The sequence below is a fragment of the Cupressus sempervirens genome, chromosome 7 (assembly GCF_028749045.1).
Source record: "Cupressus sempervirens isolate cs-2001-9-10 chromosome 7, ASM2874904v1, whole genome shotgun sequence".
NCBI lineage: Eukaryota > Viridiplantae > Streptophyta > Pinopsida > Cupressales > Cupressaceae > Cupressus > Cupressus sempervirens.
Genome location: NC_143124.1, coordinates 606161133 through 606175110, shown reverse-complemented (window position 1 = coordinate 606175110; position 13978 = coordinate 606161133). Strand labels below are relative to the sequence as shown.

The 13978-nt window shown below is 38.1% G+C and overlaps 1 protein-coding gene across 5 annotated transcripts in view; it reads right to left on the bottom strand.

Annotated features, from left to right (window-relative positions):
- Positions 1-13978, bottom strand: part of LOC149548183 (uncharacterized) — a 317005-nt gene that overhangs the window by 290649 nt on the left and 12378 nt on the right. The window lies entirely within an intron of this gene.

The window sequence follows — 13978 nt, the reverse complement described above, 5'->3', positions numbered from 1 at the left end:
TAACTGTGGAGGAAACTCCGTAGTTAAGCGCGCTCAGGCTGGAGTAGTACTGGGATGGGTGACCTCCCGGGAAGTCCCGGTGCTTCACCCCTGTGAGCATCACCTAGATCCAATGAGTGCTAAGTGTTCCATTTATTCTCATGAGAGATGGATTCATGTTGAATCACTACTCATGAAACATGGGTCATCGAGTTTGACTCAAAAATCACACAGTTAAATCCTGATATTCACATCACAAGTTTGTTAAATTCAGGGGATCTATTGGTATAGTAAATAGATTGAGCATTAAGGGGGGGTATTAGAATAATCTTTAATGCTCACTATTGTAGCTTATTGTAAATATTAGAATGTTTCTAATATTTAGGTGTAGTCTAGAATAGAATGTTTCTATTCTATTCGAATCTCCTTTTGTATATATTGATCGTTTTGATCTCTGTTTAATCAATCAAGTATTCTGCCATTTACATTTGTAACAGTTATTGGCAATATGGGAGACAGGAATACTAGGGATCCTAGAGAGGACAGATTTTTACAATTATTAGAGACCTTGGCATAGGGACAGCGATTAGCAGAACAAAGGGCACAGGAATAGAATCAGAGATTGGAGCTTATGATGCAGATGATGGCTCATCAAATGGGGTTGAATGCTAATATGGGTGGTGGAAATAATCAAAATGGTAATAATCCGAATGAGAATAACTAGGATGGGACACAATAAGGGGGTGAACAAGTTGGGAACAATTTCGGTCATGTACCCCAGCAATTTAAGACAGTGAGTTCAAGGCCTATGATTCCCACCTTTCCTCCTAGAGCTCTGGAGCAGCCGGAACTAGAGCCCTCGATCACTGATATACAGGATCAGCTGAGGAGAGATTGTGAAGCTGGAGGACCAGACTTTACTGCTGCAATCACCTTTAGGGAGTATATGGATGTGCAGATGAAACATATGCCACATGGACAAGACAAGAACCAGAATTATGAGCTACGGAAGAAAGTAGGGAAACTTCAGTTACCATATTATGATCACTCAGGGAAGTCTATAGCAAGAGCTTGGGTTCAAAAGCTTGACACATACTTTCAATTGAACCCTATGTCTGAAGAAGAAGCTATTAAGTACGCAGCAATTCATCTAGATGGGTTAGCACACGAGTGGTGGCATCATGGTATGGTCACCATGGGTCATGCACACATTACCTCATATGTGGAGTTTACGGAGAGATTGATTGAACATTTTGATAAAAAGGATCCAAAACTCCATTTCAAGGAGTTAGCTCAGCTTAAACAGTGGGGATTATTGGAAACATACAGTTCAAAGTTTCAGAAACTTGCAGTGTTAGTAACAGATGTATCTGAACGGATGATACTAGTTCTATTTATGGATGGGTTAGCGGATCCGTTGAGAGGGTGGATTAAAGCTCTCAACCCTCCCACTTTGCAGGAAGCCTTTAAGAAAGCTTGTGACATGGATTCCTCTTCAACGTCTAAAAATAAATTCCAGGTAACAAGTTTCCCTTCGAGAAAAGATAAGGACAAGAAACCTTTTCATAGAGAGGCTCAGTTACCTAAGGCGGAAAGTAAGAGGTTGGACAATGAGACACTTAATGACCTACGTAAGAAGAAGCTTTGCTTCTATTGCAAAGGTCCCTATGAGTATGGCCATGACTGTCCTATGAGGCCTAAAGGGAAGGCCAACCAGGCGATGTGGGCTTATTATGAGGGTTCAGATTCAGATAGCTCAGAAAACCATGATGAGGATCCTGATGAAGCAGAGGGTGAGCAGGAGATAGACAGTGCAGAGCAAAAGAATGAACCAAAGCTACATTTACAGGAGGCACGTCTGTCTAGTATCTAGAGAGAGGGATCTTTCAAACTTCGAGGAGTCTTGGCTGGGCAGAAGGTTATTACATTATTGGACACAAGTGCCATGCATAATTTCATTGATGCACGATTTGTGGAGAGGTGTGGACTCATTACTGAGGAGTTCGGGGGACTGGGAGTCAAGGTAGCTGATGGATATACTCTTTGTTATGACAGGATGGTACGAGATCTACCTTTGCGCCTGAACAACTATGAGTTTAAGGCGGACTATCATGTGGTCAACATGGGTGACATGGACATAGTACTTAGGATGCAGTGGCTACATTCATTGAAGGAGGTTACCCTAACACTGGAGGATATGGAGATACGATTCGAGGTGAATGGCAGGACTCATGTGCTGAAGGCTATCCGTAATGGTGATGTGAGGACTATCTCATTTAGGCGGATGGAGAGATTAACAAAGCATAATGATATAGAGTGGGCAGCAGTTTGTACTTTGATGCCTACTAGTGATGAGCAAGGAGGCAATTATCTTTCCTTGATAGAGATCCACTCTTTATGAGAGGCTATCCGGATTCTGAGACAAAATTATATGCAATTGGTAGCCGACAGAGATTATCTTATGGAGTGGGGCAGTACAGCATATGACGCATTATTGGTCAAGGAAGATGAGGTGAGTGAGATTACTCAGCAGCTCGAGGTGACTTCTGAGTTCCTTGAGAGTACACAGTTGGCTTTCGAGGAGTCACATTTTCATTTGGCTGAGGTGACCATGGAGTTAGAGCGACTTCAGTCTTTACCAAATTTTGTACAGTCACAGGCCGCAGTGTTTGGTGATCCAAGGATGTCCATGGTCAAGGTTGATAGAGGCAGTAGAGATGAGGATATATCTGTCCTCAATACCAGTATTGGCATGTTTGGTTCGTTTCCACTGGAGGCAGGATTAGTTGAGTTGGGCGTTGCAACTAAGCATGATGGTATGTTTGACTTGGTGGTGGTCTCTACTACGGATGGCAAGGAGACTAGTGATGTTGTATCAAAGATCATGTGTGATGTTGGTGAGCCAACAGTTGGCATGGTTCCTGCTAGTGACACTACTCCCTTGGCAATAACTTCAGAAGTAGTAGTTAGTTCCGACTTGGTTAGTGATCAGTTGCAGTGGGTCGCATCACCTATGTATGGCAAGCTATCGACTAAGGTTAGTTCTTTTAATCAGCATCATACTGCAGGGTATGTTCATCAGTTTGCATTGGATCCAGGTGTTGAGGTCTTGATGGCCGTCAGATTTGGTTTGGGTTCTAGTTCTTGCTATTTAGCATGTGATGACTATTCGCCATCAGCGATGCATGGGAGTTATGGTTATGAGACAGTGACCGGTGATTTACAGAGTTGTGCTGATTGCAATAGGTGTACAATGTGTGGATTCTTTGTATTTGGTGCAGTTTCATGCGAGAGTGGTCACCATTGTAGCAAAGTTGGAATGTGCATTCCGCATAACACGGTGGGTTGTGTGGATGGTGTTGGCAGTTTGAGTTGCTCACTCTACTTGGGTTTTGATGTTTTGAGAGTTTGTATCTCGTGGGTTTTTGACCGTGGCAGTAGTGGATTTGGAGTTCAGTTGCGTAGTGGTTCACGATCCATTCATGGTTTCCTCTTGGTTATATTTCAGAGGTTGTCACTGGAGCCTACGTTGACTGACAATAGTATGGTTCATGACTACATTTGGGATCCAGGTGCAATTTCAGGAAAGGCGGACTGTAATGTCCCCGTTTTGGCTGGCATCATTTTGCGTGCCGGATCAATCTATCACAAACTCTCATAGACGGGTGGTTGTGATGAGAGAGTCATTCTAGCATTTATTTGGGGATTGGATGGTTTATTATGCTCTTGGAGATATTATTTATATTTTATCATTACTTCTTATATTGGGCCTACATGTTATAATTCTAAGTTGACTTGCACTTTTTATTTTATAAAGTTATTTTATTATAAAAGTGCATTCTAACGGAATTTTATAATGGATGTTTCTAGAAGTTCTTAGTAACTTCTTAGAAAAGGATGCTTCTAAAAGTCCTTAGTAACTTCTTAGAAAAGTAAATAAATAGAGGGCTTGGCCTCTCATTTGGACGGATAGGAATTGATGATTCTACTACCATTCTCTTTGAGCATTTGTGGCACCATCTAGGTCTGCAAATATTCAGCATAATCCTTGAGAACGATACCTCTCAAGAGATTGCATAACTGAGGAAGTGAAAGACCTTCTGAAGGGTTGCACTTTGGAAGTGGTATTCAGCCATTTCAAGTTGAGCTTAATTTGTATTCTCAGACTACCTGAGGGTTTGAGTTTTAAAAGGCAGTCCGAAAAAGCAGAACCGAAAAAAGCAGTCCGAAAAAGCAGGTCCGAAAAAGCAACTCGAAAAAGTAAGTCCGAAAAAGCAGTCCGAAAAAGCAAGCGAAAAAGATCTTAAAAAAGCAAGTGAAAAAGCAGAACAGAAAAAAGCAAAGCAGAAAGACAGCATTGAAGAAAATTATTACAGCCATCTACAACCAGGTTCCTTTGTTAGCATTGCATTTTAGGTGTTACAAGTTTCAGTTGTAGGTGTGCATTATACCAACATTATCATTTTTGTAATCCATGTAAATGCCAAGAGTCTTGGCCATATTTCATGAGCATTGCATTAGAAATTTCATTGCAATTAAGGAGATAATAGTTGTTGGTGTCATTTGAGCAATTCAATATCATTATTTATCAGCTAGTTAGTTTGCATACCAACTATTTGTAAAAATGTCAGTTGGCTGTAGGTGTTCATTTCTCATGCTTAGAGCATATATATGCATAGAATATTGCAAAAATTAGTTGCAAATTCATGTTAGGTCGTTGTTTAGTCAATTCAGAGTCCACTTGCAAGCATTCTTATTGATGCTAAGTGAAGGAAAGAGCCATAAAAGCAAACTGAAATTTTATATCAGTCATATGACCCTTGTATGCAAAGTGTTTTCTTGAACCTTTATCAACATTTTGGAATCAGATTTGAGCAGGGTCATTACAATAATCAGCATACTATGCACAGGCCTGGTTTCGATATTACTTCAGCCGAACCCTTGGCGGTTGATAAATATTCGATTAACTCCATGCACAAAGCAAAGAACATGGAAGCAGAGTTGCAGATGATCACCTTGACGAAGTTCAAAGCCAGATTCAACTTTTATTATCGAGAAATGATTTCTCAAATAAAAAAAGCTTACACGCATGTTCATTGCATCGAGGACATCTAGATCAATATGAGAACAAAGCTTGACATAATGAAGATGAACTACTACAAGTTAACCTTGCAGCAGATAATTGATCTTAACATATTGGAAATTCTTTCAGATTTCCAAGTTGAAGATGATAGCAACATCATTGATCCGGAGCGTTTTGATAAGAGCTGCCCTTTTCCTATTCAGTGGCAATAGAAGGAAGGTACATCTATCATGGATAGATTCCAATCCATTTTGGTAAATACCAACAAATGGCTGAAAAATAAAGGCCTCAAAAGAATTAATCCTAAGATAAGCTTGGATTGTGGAAGCTTTGGCCCTCCTAGCAGGAAGTCAAAGCTAGAAATTACAGGGAAGGATGGTGCTTCCTCTTTTGATGCTAAGGATTCTCTCAAATTCAAATTAAAGTGTGGGAAAGGAGCTAAGTTATCTCAGATCTCCTAACCAGTTCAAGAATCAGAGGAAGAATCAAAAGAGGAATTGGAGACAAAATCGGATAAAGAAGATACAGACGAAGAAGGGGAAGTCATGATCATATCTCCCCCAAGACCTGCACAAACTCGTGCACCGTCTATACATGAAGCACCTATTCCGGATGAAGTAGATGAAGATGTGGATTCACTCTCCACTATTTTCACACCTTCTGTTCCAATCTCGAAAGTCAATAAAATGGCTCTTCCTATTTCTTTTGTTGCTCCTCTCATCCTCGCAAATGAACAATATGAGCATTTGGCAAATGTGTTTGAGGATTTTCCAATTCTTACAAGTGGTCAAGTTTCTCAACTTGATACATCTTTGACAAGTTTTGAGCTTTTCATGACAGTCTTCTCAACATGCTCTTATGCCTTCAACTATGTAAACTAAATCTTCCTCAGTCACGATGGAAATACAATCTGAATCAATGCCAATGGTCTCTGCTGTACCTACTTCCGCGGATGAAAGTTTCAACTTGCCTGCATGGTTGAGCAAAATAACAACAAAGAGAAGAAAAATGGTTGTACTTCTGGATAATCTCCCTATCAAGAAAACCAAATCCAACTCTTTAAAAAATATGATTGTTTCAAGGATTTTGGTTGATTCATAAAACCATATTTGTTGAAGTTGTCGAGCCCTTGGTGGACAAACCTGTTGAAGAACTTCATTCTGATTACAAGTTTACTAAGGTTGAAATTGGGAAACAATCACGTATGAGTTGTTTACAAGATGCTCAATACGCATTGGCTAATGTATCAAAGAGCCATCATGAACTATGGGAGAAGAAAAATCAACTAAAACAGGAAGTTTCTCGCTTGAACGAGGTCATTCATCAACAATCTTCTCAAAGTGCAGTTGTTATGTCTCAGACATCCAACGAAAGAAAGTTGATTGAAGCCGCTAAGTCTTGGATGGGAGAAATCATCTCTGAAGGAGTTTGAGCCATTATGAAGACATTTGCAGTTCTTAGGCATGTCAAAGAGATGAATGAAATGGAGCGAAATTTGATCTCTTCTTTGACTCGAGAAGCGGATGATTTGAAGGATCCTCGATGATTGGGATGAAATGGCAAGATTTGATTGAGATGCCTTGGTCTAATGTGACATTCTTTCGTCATGTAATATGTTCTTCAGATTTCAAGGGCTTATTGGCTACAAAAAAGAAACGTTGAGGAAGCTGATTACAAAGTTGCAAGCAACCCTTGGAGATTGTCAAGTAGTTGAAACAAGTGTTACTTGTGATTTGGAACAAATGGAATGCCAGGTTATTGACGAATCTGTTAATCTCATTGCAATTGAAAGGGTAAGCTTAGAATATACAATCCGGATCAATGCTGATGTAGATTCTGAAGACTTTGGTTCGCACACAATGGACAAGTTTGTCATGTATAAACCCTCAACAAAACACTTGTTAGATTCTCTAGCAACAAATTCCAAGGTTGTACAATTAGCGTATGCAAATGCAGTGAGGATCAAAGCCATATCAAAGACAATGGAAATTGTTGATCTTCTCCCAATGCATGATATCATCGTCAAATTCAAGGCACTTAGAAACAATCTTTAAGATTGTTGTTTTTATTTTTATTTTTGTTTGTAGGTCTAAGAGAATGCATTACATGAAAAGATGTAATTACATGTAATGTGAGTTACATGTACTTGAAAAGATGTAATGCGAGTTGCATGTACAGTTGCATGTAACCCTAAAATTTCTCTTCTAGTTACACTAGGTCAAAGTTGTTTGAGTTGCTCTCACTTTTTCCTCCACTTTTTTCTCAACTCCTATGCCTATATAAAGGAGTGCCCCCTCGTTGTAAAAATCATCTTTATCTTTATGCAAGAGAGCTCTGAAAAAATTGTGCCAACAGAACTTTGTTTTTGTAAGCACTATTTTGAGGAGACAGTGAATACAAAGGAGCATTTGAGACTTAACTTTGATTAAGTGAGATTGTTACTTGTGTGAATTATAAGCTTTGTCTATAATTCATCTAAGTTGTCTTTGATTCATGTTATCTTGTATTCTTGGTTATTGTATCTTGTAAATTGAATATAAAAGAGTTAAGAAGCAATTGGAGTCGAAGCTTTGACTAGGAGCAATTGTGGAAATATATAACTAGAAGCTTTGTCTATAGTTTATACTTCTCTCTTAATTCACAAATTAGTTTAGTTTCTTTTAGTAGTCTTTGTGCCCTAATTGTAAAGTTGTTCCATATAAAAGTACGAATGGACTTAGAGCCAAATTGGTACATTTTCAGCTAGCGTTTGAGTTAGTGAAGGTTTATCAGTATCACTGCTTCCAGCTCTTGATAGAAGTGTAGTTAGAGATTTACCCTGCCCATTACTTGCTCCACGAGTAAGTGGTTTCTTTCTTGAAAGATAAGAAGAAAGGATATTGGTAACACCCGTTTAACAAAATCTCTCGACTTCTTGCTTACCTTGAGTTGATCCAAGGAACAATGAGAAGGGGGAGCCTTCCCTTCAAGGTAGGGGAGACTCTGTCTCGCACGTTGTGGCTGGTTATCCTATTTTCTGACTAGATTTTTACCAAAAACTATTGGTTGCAAAATATCCACCCAACACCTTGCACAAGCTTTGTCATTTCCCAGTCCTTGCACTATGAAAGGCAATGTTATGGTGTCACTCCTTTGCACTTACTCTAAGCCCTCACAAATCACAAAGACTCCCTTTATTATGCACAAGTCATTTTCCTTCGTTCAATACTCACCTATTCAAAATTAATTTCCCTGACTTTACAAATGTCAACTATTCATTATGAATTTACTTGTCTTTAAAAATGTTTGTTCTTCAAATTCTAGCCTTTTGACTCATAGCCTCTCTTCATATGGTAAAATTAGGGTATCTTTACAACCAAGCGCTACTATCTATTATTTGGGATGCCTATGTTTATTTCTCTTTCCCAATACCTATATAACTTTCCATTTCTATTCCTTTCAGTGCAACAACATTATTGTTGACTCCTATTTTGGTTTACCACAACCCAAATATGACCTTTTCTTTTCTCCCACACAACAGTATAGCTGCCCTTGTGCATTGCTCCATGTAATGGAAAACCAATCCCCTTCCCTTTCTATGAAACATAACGCCGTGTCTATAATTCCTTTCTTGGCTGGTTTTCGATCGGTAAAAGATTGCATAATTTTGGTTTACACCTACTGATTTCAGTTGCTTGAAAGTTTATAAAGCTTTTTCAACAAATCCAGCTGTGTATATTCTGAAATCATTGCAATTCGAGATACAATTCTTTGAAGTATTCTATCAAGCAATCCAAGTAACCCACATTTCTTATACATGTCTACCAAGGTAGTTGCAACTAAATAATCCCTCTACATCAGCTCTGTGAGCTGAAAATACGAGAATTGGTGAGACAAGTTTATAAGATTATCAATAGGTGCTTCTTTGAGATTCGTCCATGATTTGTGAATTTGAACATGGAGAAAGCAAATCACAAGAGCTAAAATAAAATCACAACAAACCCAAACTAGAAAAAATAATTTAGCATATGTTTTTGGAAGGTGCACATCAACGATTTCCCTTTGTTGCTCCTACACCATATGAGCATTTCATAGACTTGTTTTTATGATTGATCAAGCTATTCAAAGATTTGATCATTACTTGATTATGGGATATGTTTAATATTGGAGATATAGCTTCGGGAATATCTTTCTCCCAATTTGAAATATATAAATTGTTGTCCTACATTTTGTCACCACAAAATGTAGGTAACAATATGAAACTTTTTCAACTTAATTTCGTTTTTCTCTAAGTTAGTTCATTAATTAATTGGCCAACATTGATCAACCAATTGATCCCAATTGATATAATGATTCTTTTTATTGAAGGCTTTCACCAAGTCCTTTTAGTTTTTCTGTTTGTTGAGCCTATACTTGATTTTTGAAGCCTTCAACGTCATTTTTTCTTGTTTTCAAGTGTGTATTTGTCATAGTTACACCGCCCTAGGAGACGGGGGGACCGGGGGACAGGGGGACAAGTTTTTGAGACAGGGGGACAGAGGAGCCTTGATTTGGGGACGGCAGGGGGATAGCGGGGGGGGAGGGGGGGTGGCGGAGGGAGCAGGGGTGTATATACTATACATATGGTACTTAAAATGCTAGTTATGAAAAGATGTACTACAATTATACAATATAAGATACAAAAATGTAAAAAACTTAAACATTGAACATTGCATTGAAGTTTTCAACTGGAACATCATGATTCATGATCAAATGACAAACAAACAATGAACATTGAACATTGAACATCAACAAATAATAAATATTAGTCTATATATCAATCTTCAAATCAATAGTATGAGTATCTAGATTCTACTATCTATTAGTAATCAATGATCATACAAGTCATGACATAAAGATGATTACAATAAGTATCATGTGCCATGAATCATGATATCAAAATAAGTATATAATGCAAACAAAAACTACAAGTCTCCAAGAGTCCAAATCAAAATGTCAAATCAATGATCAATGATCATCCCCTGGAGGCTAGAAGTTGAAACTCATCGCCACTGGAACTATCAGTCTCTCCAAGATCAAGAGTCGAAAAGGGAACACCAACTAGCCCTGTGGTTGGATCTAAAGCATCCTCCTCCTCATCAATCTATAATGGCTCCTCAGGCTCTACATCCCATCGTGATGCTGGATTCTCCTTGTACACAGTTGGCTTGCAGTCATTGATACACAACACACTGTGTACAGTCACTAGCTTCTCTGCTCTTTGAGAGGTGAGTCTATCCCTCTTAAGAGAGTGGATGAAGCTATATGTAGACCAATTCTTCTCAGTAAAGGAGACTTCCTAACATCCCCCCGCAATGAAGGAGACTCCTTCGCGTCCCCCCGCACCCCACAATCAGAGACGTCTCCCTATCTCCAACAATAGTGGCGCCTCTCAAAATGCCGAGACGTCATCCCCCCATCCCAGGGACATCCCCATCTTCGAGACAGCCCTTTTTTTTGTGTGTGGGGGGGGGGGGACACGTCCCAATGTTACACTGGTTTTTGTTTTCTTTTAGTTTTTTGGTTTTGCTCAAACCATTTCTTTCGGTTTTCCCTTCAATTTGGTATATCTTGGGGCTTAATCGAACTTGGTAGTCGAAAGATATGATCATTTAAATGCCCAAAAGGTGGACTCTCTAGATGCAATTGCATGATTTAAAATATCATGTTATATTTTAATGCTGACATTCACTTTTTGAAAAATATAACATAAATTCACTTTATGTTATGTTTTTAAGTTACTTTATCACTTAAATGACTATAGAGCACTTTATGTTATATTTTCATGTTAAGTTGTTTTTTAAAATTTTCACTTAAGTGACTTTATTAACTATATAGTTTGATTTATTTTTGAGTTACTTTATGTTTTATTTAAAACGTCTAAGTTAAATATTACTTTCTGAAATGATGTTTGCACATAATATATTATTTATATAGTGTAGATGATATTTTTTGACCCAATTAAGTGATATTTCCTCAAAAATCAATTAGACATGTGCTTAATTGATCATTTCAGTTGTGCATATGCATGCTTGTAAATGCCTCTAGAGTGTGATTTTGCACTAAAGAGTCATTTTGAAATACTTAAACATGTAAATACATGTAATTTAAAACATGCAATGAGTCTCCTAGAATGCAATTTGCATCTAAAGGCTCAAAGACCTGAAAATTACATTGTTTTTAAAATTATGCAATGACCCTTGGAGAGTGTGATTTTGCACTACATGCATTGTTTTGACAATTTAAAACATATAATGACCCCTCAAGAAAGCGATTTGCCTCTTGACTCCAAAAACATGTATTTTAAAACATGAAAAGGCACTCCATGAGTGCGATTCGCATAAGAGAACAAATTCCATGCATTTTAAAACATGTAATGCCTTCCCAAGAATGCGTTTGGATTATTCTTCACATGTTTTTGCATCTTGAAACCACAATTTTGCCTCCAAGAGTAAATACCTCCATGCTTTAAGTCTCCAAGGGCACATTTTTGTTAAGAATGTCCAAATTTGCTTGTTTCATGGCATGAAATCCATTCCAACAGGGGCATTTTGGCATTCCCATGCCTTTTCATGCTTTAGGCATTGAACTTGCCTATTAGAACAGGAAATTGAATATAGGACTAGACCAATCTTAACTCCATCTCAAAACATTGGATTGATTTGCAAAGCTAGACATAGGATCTCTAAGATGCCTAGATCACCCCATAAGGATCGGATAAGATAGCGAGCCAACTAGACTGATTGCTACCTAAGATATAGGAAAATGCCCAACTAAAATAGAATACAAACAAACAAAAAGGAAATCTTTTTGGGTGATACAAAATTGCCAACGACCCCAAGATGCTCCTGCACCAAACACCATAGGTGAATAGAAGATGTTCCATAAGAGAACTTATGAACATCAAATAAGATTCATGACATAAGTCCCATTCTCATTTTTTATCCAAATGTCCTCATCAACAAGGTACGTTCTCTACAAATGGTTGTGTGAAAAATCCAAATTCACAAGTCCAGTAGTATACCTTTTATCCTTGGGTACTTCTCTACTACTGCATCCACAACATCGGCTTTGTTCATACAACTCACACCAATCACATATGTCTTTGTCGCTCCTACAACCAACAATCAATGGTTGCTTCTTCCGTTGTTTGACTCCACTTCTATCATTGCTCAGCAACTTCTTTGCCTCTAATCTACTCACAAGATCATGTTGCTCATTTGATACCACTTCGGTAATTTGTTATTGCAACACCATCTGGATATCATAAGTCTTCATCTCCACCAATTTAGATCCATCTACATAATCCTTCAACAATTGGACAACCTTAGAAACCTTCCTAACCACCTACTTCAAATCCATCACCTTCTAATTTAAAGCAATCTGGTTTCTTAAAATATAAGTCCTCGTCACACTCAAGTTCTTTGATTTTCTTCCTTCCTCCTTCAAACGAATTATAGTGAACTTCTTGCCACCCTTCACAATAAAAACAGCAGTTCTTCGACAATCATAAATAGCTTCAACATCATACTACCAAGGTATCCCTAACAAAACATGGCAAGCACTCATATCAACTACATCACACAATATGTCATCTTGGTATGGCCCAATGTTGAAAATAACCGAACATTGCTCTTTCACTTCCACCATATGGTCATCCTGGAACCAACTTATCCCATGTGGACAAGGGTGTTTGAGTCTCCTTAATCCAAGCTTTTGTATCATCTTCTCTGATACAAGGTTATTGATACTACGACTATCTATTATCACCTTGCAACATTTACCTATTGATTTGCAAATAATTCGAAACAATTGCCTTCTCTGCACATGCTTTGGTTCTTTCTTACTCAACATAACCTTCCTAAACATCGCAGATTCTCCCATCACAAGTGCTACCTCTCTTTCAACAAGGTCACCATCATTAGCTTGCTCCTCATGTGCCACTAAATTTTCTTTTCCTTTGCTAGAACCAACTAAATATTGGAAAGCTCTATGTCCAACATTTCCGCATTTGAAACAAGTACATTTGAACCCTCTGTTGTTACCACCCTTCCATGAATCTTCTAATCAAGTTCCTCTTCAATCACAAGCTTATCCTTGCTCTTATCACAAACCATTTTATCCCTTACCTTAGGAGTAACTTTTCTCCTCTTCAATTTATGTTCTCCCTTCAGAGCATTTTGATAAGCATCCTCAATTGTCCTAATCCTCAACATACTTAACTCATCTTGAATGTTAAGGCCCAAACCAGTAACATACCTATCCACCATCTCCTTAGATGACTCTCGATGTCCAGATCTGATTTTCATCTTGCAGAATTCTTCAATGTACAACTTAACTATCAAATCCTTTTCCTTTTGATTCAGCAATTTCTTAAACAATTCCAATTCATAATCCTCTAGTATGAACTTGGCCTTAAACCAACAAACCATAACTCTCCACGTAGTGATCTTAGATTCACCACTTCTTCTCTGTCCTTCTACAATTCTTTCCACCATAAGGCGGCATGACACTTCAACTTAGTCTATGCTAACCTAACATTTTGTGGATTCTTAACATCTTCATACTCAAAGTAATCCTCTAATTTATTATTAGTCCAATCTATCAATTCCTCGAGATGTAATGAACCAGCAAAGCAAAAATAATCCATTCTATGACTCTTACCCATTTGTGTCATCACTCTCAATAATCTTTTGTCATCTGCAAGGATCTCAACTTCAGCTATTTCAAGATCTTCAACCGCCTCTTCAAATTCATCTTCAATCTCAAGGTTTCTCCTAGCCCCATTTAAAGCATTTTGGATCTCATTTCTGAATTCCTCCATCATTCGCTTTAGCCTTCTAGGGTTCATTCTTCTAGGCAGCATCCTTGCATATCTTAAAAATTTACTTCTCAACT